This window comes from Mus caroli, unplaced genomic scaffold (genome assembly GCF_978045245.1).
Source record: "Mus caroli unplaced genomic scaffold, Mus_caroli_1 scaffold_18, whole genome shotgun sequence".
NCBI lineage: Eukaryota > Metazoa > Chordata > Mammalia > Rodentia > Muridae > Mus > Mus caroli.
In genome coordinates, this window is record NW_028227273.1 from 54,167,427 (window position 1) to 54,175,155 (window position 7,729).

The 7,729-nt window shown below is 40.0% G+C and overlaps 1 pseudogene; it reads right to left on the reverse strand.

The window, feature by feature from the left end:
* Window positions 1-2,130: 2,130 nt before the first annotated feature.
* On the reverse strand, window positions 2,131-3,088 carry LOC110288543 (polypyrimidine tract-binding protein 1 pseudogene; annotated as a pseudogene).
* Window positions 3,089-7,729: the final 4,641 nt, after the last annotated feature.

Sequence of the window (7,729 nt, forward strand, 5' to 3'; positions counted from 1 at the left end):
TCCATCTCACACCAGTCAGAATGGCTAAGATCAAAAATTCAGGTGACAGCAGATGTTGGCGAGGATGTGGAGAAAGAGGAACACTCCTCCATTGTTGGTGGGTGGGATTGCAAGCTTGTACAACCACTCTGGAAATCAGTCTGGCGGTTCCTCAGAAAATTGGACATAGTACTATCGGAGGATCCAGTAATACCACTCCTGGGCATATATCCAGAAGATGTCCCAACCGGTAAGAGGGACACATGCTCCACTATGTTCATAGCAGCCTTATTTATAATAGCCAGAAGCTGGAAAGAACCCAGATGCCCCTCAACAGAGGAATTGATACAGAAATAATGGTACATTTACACAATGGAGTACTACTCAGCTATTAAAAAGAATGAATTTATGAAATTCCTAGCCAAATGGATGGACCTGGAGGGCATCATCTTGAGTGAGGTAACACAATCACAAAGGAACTCACACAATATGTATTCACTGATAAGTGGATATTAGCCCAAAACTTAGGATACCCAAGATATAAGATACAATTTGCTAAACACTTGAAACTCAAGAAGAATGAAGACCAAAGTGTGGACACTGTGCCCCTTCTTAGAATTGGGAAAAAAAACACCCAGGGAAGGAGTTACAGAGACAAAGTTCGTAGCTGTGATGAAAGGATGGACCATCTAGAGACTGCCATATCCCTGGATCCATCCCATAATCAGCTTCCAAATGCTGACACCATTGCATACACTAGCAAGATTTTGCTGAAAAGACCCAGATGTAGCTGTTTCTTGTGAGACTATGCCGGGGCCTAGCAAACACAGAAGTGGATGCTCACACTCAGTTATTGGATGGATCACATGGCTCCCAATGGAGAAGCTAGAGAAAGTACCCAAGGAGTTAAAGGGTTCTGCAACCCTATAGGGGGAACAACTTGATGAACTAACCGGTACACCGGAGCTCTTGTCTCTAGCTGCATCTGTATCGAAATATGGCCTAGTCGGTCATCACTGGAAAGAGAGGCCCATTGGACTTGCAAACTTTATATGCCTCAATACAGGGGAATGCCAGGGCCAAAAGAATGGGAATGTGTGGGTAGGGAAGTGGGGGGAGGTATGGGGGACTTTTGGGATAGCATTGGAAATGTAATTGAGGAAAATACGTAATAAATAATAATAAAATTTTTTTAAAAATGTTAAACATTTCTTTAGGTTCCTCTCAGTCATTCAGTATTTCTCAGTTGAGAATTATTTGCTTAGTTTGTACCCCATTTTTAAATAGGTTTATTTGGTTCTCTAGAGTATAACTTCTTGAGTTCTTTGTATATATATTGGATATTAGCCTTCGATCAGAAGTAGGATTGGTAAAGATCTTTTTCTAATCAAGATTCCATTATGCCTTACACCAATCAGAAAGGCTAGGATCAAAAACTCAGTTCACAGCACATGCTGGCAAGGATGTGGAGAAAGCAGAACACTCCTCCATTGCTGGTAGGATTGCAAGTTGGTACAACCACTCTGGAAATCAGTTTGGCAGTTCCTCAGAAAATTGGACTTAGTACTACCTGAGGACCCAGCTATACATTCCTGGGCATATACCCAGAAAATGTTCCTACATGTAATAAGGATCCATGCTCCACTATGTCCATAGAAGTTTTATTTATAATAGCAAGAAGCTGGAAAGAATGCAGATGTTCCTCAACAGAGGAACAGATACAGAAAATAGTACTACTCAGTTATTAAAAACAATGAATTTATGAAATTCTTAGGCAAATGAATGGAACTAGAAAATATCACCCTGAGTGAGGTGACTCAATCACAAAAGAACACACATGTTGTATACTCACTGATATGTGGATATTAGCCCAGAAGCTCAGAATACCCAAGATACAATTCACAGACCAAATGAAGCTCAAGAAGAAGGAAGACCAAAGTGTGGATACTTCGTTTCTTCTTAGAAGGGGGAACAAAAAACCTGCTGCACTGCCTTAGCCCCACAGGTATAAAATCATAAATATTTACACACTTCCACTCCTTTCACTGAACCATGGTGCAGTTAACCCCTCCCATAGAAACAAGCTAGGATGGTGATTGGTGTCCATGACAAATATTAAGGCCTAGAGATCAGCCCCTCAACTGGACATAGTCAGAGGCAGGCAGAAAAGAAACAGGGACAGAGAGGCCTGTGGCCTGAGTGCTGGTAAAGGTGGGAGGGAACCTGACTTCTACATGAGAGGCTGACATTATGCAGGGCTGCTGCCATGGTCTGGTCCAGTGAAGTCGGTTGTCTCCAGAGGGCAGGGCAGGTGGAGTATAGTCTCTGTTGTTGTTATTGTTGTATTTGACTTTGAGACTGGTGAGCTTGGAGAAGTGGATGTGCAGCATGCAGCGGGCATTGTAGATGTTTTGGCCATCCACGGACAGCTAGGGTGGTCACAGGGTCATCATACTGCAGCAGTGTCTGGAACTGGTTTGTTCTTGGTAAACGTGATGATATTCAGGACTGTGCTGAACTTAGAGAAGATCTGTTGCAGCTTGGCCAGGGTCACCGGGTAGAAAAGGTTTCCACAATGATCCTGAGCCCTGGGCTCTGGCCTGCCATTGCCATTCCTCCATCCACAGCAGCAGTGGAGGCTGCCAAGGCGAGGTTTCCAGACTGAATGAAGTTCCCAGCCTGCAGGGCTGCCTATAAATATGCCTGGGTGGGTTTTCAGTTCTTTGTGGTTGGAAAACTGGATTATAGTCGAGCTGTCCATGAAGCATTGGCACTAACAACATGTATTAGTTAGCCATAGTATTGGCAGCCTCCTTGTATACATTTCAATGAAGGTCTGGTTGTTCCCCTTCATCGTAAGGAGGTTGGCAAACTTCCCAAAGGGCAGCCCTAGGGAGGTGACCTAGCTCTCAGTGACATCACTGTGATGAATAACTCTGGAAGGAGCTCCTGCGCTCCTGTTGTCACCTTTGAACTTCTTGCTATTGTTTCTATTGGCTGCTGAGGCTGAGCTGCTCATGATGAAGGGGCCATTGCTGACACAAGTGGAGAAGAGCTCATTGGATCCTCATTTTGTATCGACTGCTATGTCTGGGACAATGCCGTTCATGGCACATAGAGGAGCCCATGGGGGAAGGAGTGGAGGCACAAGAATAGCCTTGAGTCATTATTTTACAACTCCCATATACCCCCTTTTCAGAAATGTTTTCCAAGCTGAGGATGGTACTTGGCATCTACTCATGTACTCATCATTACAGATGCTACATCCAGGAACTGATGGGAGCAGATGGAGAGATCCATAGCTATGGATTAGCTAGAGCTAGAGCTAGAAGAACTGAGTAGTTCCAAATCCAGGCATGGTAGTAAACATCTTCAACATGCGGAATACCTTCTGCTGGAGGTCTTCATAAGGATAATGGAAGACAGAAAGGTTCCCTCTTCTTCTCCTGCTAATACTTACTTGCCAGCACATCTGCTGGAACCTACTTCTTCAGTATTACAGTTTATACAAAAGACCAGCTGAGACAACTAGCCTCGTGTTGCTGAACAACTACTATATTCTTGAATTTCCCATTCTCAACTGCCCATTGCTGAGTTATTTGGACTGCAGGCTGTAAGTCATTACAATAAATGCCTTTAATATTTGCAGACATCCTATAAGTTCTGTGACTCTAAAGAACTCATATATGTGTGTGTGTGTGTATTACAATTACAATTATATATAATTATAAAATATTTTCATAACTCTAACCAAGGAAGTCAAAGACTTTTATGCTAAAAGTTTAAGTCTTTTAAGAAGGGACTGAAGAAGATATTAGAATATAGAAAGATCTCCCATGCTCATGGATCAGTAGAATTAACATAGTAAAAATGGCCATCTTACCAAAAGCAATGTATAGATTCAACACAATCTCCTTGTAATTTAAAGCACAATTTTTAGAGCACTCAAAAAAACAAACAAACAAACAAACAAAACAAAACAAAAACAATACTCTACTTCATACAGAAAAACAAAACAAAAAACAGACAATAATTAAAACAATCATGTATAATAGTAAAATTTCCAGTGATATCATCACCCCTCATATCAAGCTATACTACAGAGAGCTATAGTCAGAAAACCTGTATGGCATTTCATAAAAACAGATAGGTTGATTAATGGAATCAAACCAAGAATGCAAAAATAAACAATACACTTAAGAACAGCTGATTTTTTGATATAGATTTCAGAAATATTCAATGGGGAAAAAAGAGAAAGCATTTTTAAAAAATGGTGCTGTTCTAACTGGATGTCAGCATGTAGAAGGATGAAAATAGATCTATGTCTATCACCCCTTACAAAAACTCAAGTACAAGTTTATCAAACACCTTAGTATAAAACAAGAAGTACTGAATATGATAGAAGATAAAGTCGAAAATGACCTTGGAATCACTGGCACAGGAGACAACTTCCTGAAGAGAACACTGATAGCTTAGACACTGGGATTGAGAATTATACAATGGGACATCACAAAACTGAAAAGTTTCTGTAAGGCAATGAATAGCACAAAACATCAGCCTACAGAATGCAGGATTATATTCTCTAACTCCACATTTGAGAGAGAGCCAGTTTCTAAAATATATATATAAAAAAAAAACCCAAGAAACTAGACATCAGTGAAGCAAATAACCCAATTAAAAACAGATAATAATAGAGAATTCTCTACAAAGCAATGCCAAGTAGCCCCAGGGAACACTTAAAGAAATGTTCAACATCCTTAGCTATAAGGAAGAAGAAATCAAAATGACTTCAAGATCCATCTTATACGTGTCAGAATGGCTAAGATTAAAAATACAAATGACAACTCATGCTGGCAGGATTGTGGAGCAAGCAGAGCACTCCTTCATTGTTGGTGGCAGTGTCAACTCATGAAACCACTATCGAAATGAATATCGTGGTTTCTCAGGAAATTGGGATTCCATCTACTTCAAGGTCCAGCTATACCACTCCTGTGCATATATACAAAGGATGTTCTACAATACCACAAGGACACTTGCTCATCTGTGATCACAGTAATTTTACTTGTAATAGCCAGAAGCTGGAAACAACATAAATGTCTCTCAGTTGAAAAGTGGTTTAAAATTGAAGTCTATTTGCTCAACAGAGATTTATTCAGATGTTAAAAATACCATAATAAAAATTTTGGGCAAGTGATTGAACCAGAGAACATTATCCTCAGTAAGGTAACCCAGACCAAGAAAGAGAAACATGATATACATTCACTTATAAGTTTATATTTTCTGGAAAGTAAAGGACAATCATGCTAAAAATCACAGACTCAGAGAGGCTAAGAAACAAGGAAGGCTCAAGAGAAGCATGATTCTGGGAGGAAGAAATTGCATAGAGTTTGTATGTAGTTGAGTCTAGTTGGGATGGGAACAAGAAGTGATCAGGTGGCAGGGGACAGAGGGATAGAGACCTAAGGAGGGATAGAGACCTGACTGGAATTGTAGGTCATTTGGGGGGCAAGATATAAACCCAGTACAATGGAAACTCTCAGTAATCAATGAGGGTGTACCTAGTTTAGTCTCCTCTTGATGTGGGATATTGAGCCTCAACCAGCCATGTTGTGCAACTAGTCATGGCTTGCAATGGGGAGATTGAGATACCAACCCAGCCATAAACCTTTGTCATATGATTTATCCTGCTTACAAGATGTGCTGGGGCAAATGTGACACAGACAGTAACTAGTCACACTTGAGACCCATGCCACAAGGGGTAGGCCATGCCTAACACTTCCCTGAAGATTGGGGATTCAGAGGTTGGGATATCCTAGAGTCCTAGAACAGAACTAAACAAGACTGGAAACAAAACAAATCAAACAAACAAATAATAGAAACCTAAAAGAAGAAAAAGTTAATGAAATGATTCCTAATGATAGTCTGTTATACACCTAGACATGAACCTTGAGTAATAATTATCATAGAGGGTTTGTCCAACCACTGATTCTAGCAGATACAGGGATCTCCTACCAAATTTGAGGCGGGGCTAGAGCAATCTTGTAGTAGAGGGAAGGAATGATTGTAGGTGCCAGAGGGACAGGACAAGGACACCACAGGAACACAGCTTACAGAATAAACTCAATAGTGCTAGTAGGGGCTCACATCGATCAATGCAGCAATCGTGGAGCCTGTTTATCAGCTGTAGGAGTTCTGTGGTAGAAATTTTGGGGTTCCTTATGTATACTATCATATCATGTAGAAATTGCAACACTTTTTCTTTCCAATTTGTATCTCCTTGCTCTCTTGTTTTATTGCTCTAGCTAGAACTTCAAGTCCTACATGGAAAAGATAGGGAGCAAGTGGGCAGCCTTGTCTTGTCCCTGATTTCAGTGGACCTGCTTTAAGTTTCTCTCCATTTAAATCAATGTTGGCTATTTGCTTGCTGTATATTTGTTTTATTATGTTTAGGTAAGCAAAGAAATTGTTCATGGGACACAGAGGTAGCCAACATATTGGTAAAAGAAATGCAAAAGGAAGTCTGACTGACAAATCCATTATCATAATAGAGGAAAAGTTGCCATATGGGGATCATTTTACTTTCATTGTACTCACCTTACCTCTAGAAGGCCTGATACATAAACTAAAACACTTGAGTAATCACCCTGATGTAGACCTGCAAAGACTGCACAGGTACATTCCTCTGTCCTCAAAGAGAAATGTGGGAAAAAATAAGATCAAGTTCAAACTGTTTCAAATATTTTTTTATGTGTACATCTCTTATTTTGCTATTCCCTAGATACAGCTTTCATCTATACTGGACACGAATCCCGGTGCCAGAGTTGGGATTATGCAGATATAAATATACAAACATCTTATAAATGTTTGCCATTTTTAAATATTTTGAATAAATTCTTAAAGGTTTTTCAGTAAGAAAATGCTAATAAAAATGGTTAACCCTGCAAATTAAAGTTGTGCTGTCTCATTTTGTTCATTCAAAATACTGAAAATCTCTTTATTTTATTTATTATTTTACACATGAATCAACAGTGAGTTTATTTCTTCTCAGATAGAATCACACTTAATTGGAGTTACTAAACTAGGTTTTTCCAAGCATATTAGTAAAAAAAGAAGGTTAGTACATCTAGATAAAGTAACTTATCTTTGGTTGAAATACAAGGGAGGTTTCTTCATTAAAGCACTAGGGGAAAGATGTTAGAAGCAACCTCCACTCTGCTATGCAAACACTCAAACAGGGATGGGTACCTTACAATCACAACACAGTGACCCCACTTTGAAGATCATCTCATCAGCACTCTGGTGGCAGTGGGAGGCCATTACCACAGCACAATGTTCCCTTCCTATGCATCTGCACATTTTCAGTCAATAGCAGTGGTCTAATAAAATTAAGTTAATATCCAGGAAGTTAAGTTTCTTTGGAAACTATAGGCACTATGGGGAAAAAAACTTAAGACAGCAGGGATCTTACTCAACAGCTGATCCAGTCCTGCTCTCCTGCTACAGTGTGCGGGCCAGGTCCTATCCAAAGTGTAGCAAACAGGGGCTTTCCAAATTTATGTTGGGGGACGGGGGGAGATTCTTGAATGCACTCTTGAGGAAGGTTCTCACACCATGCTCCTCCATAGTCTAAGCAGGTCCTCACAACTGACTGTATAGGTAACAGGGGGAAATCCTAAAGAATTGAACAATTTGTTTACAAAAGCACCAAATTTCATACTTATGTAAAATCCCTAATAATTTCCCAAATAAC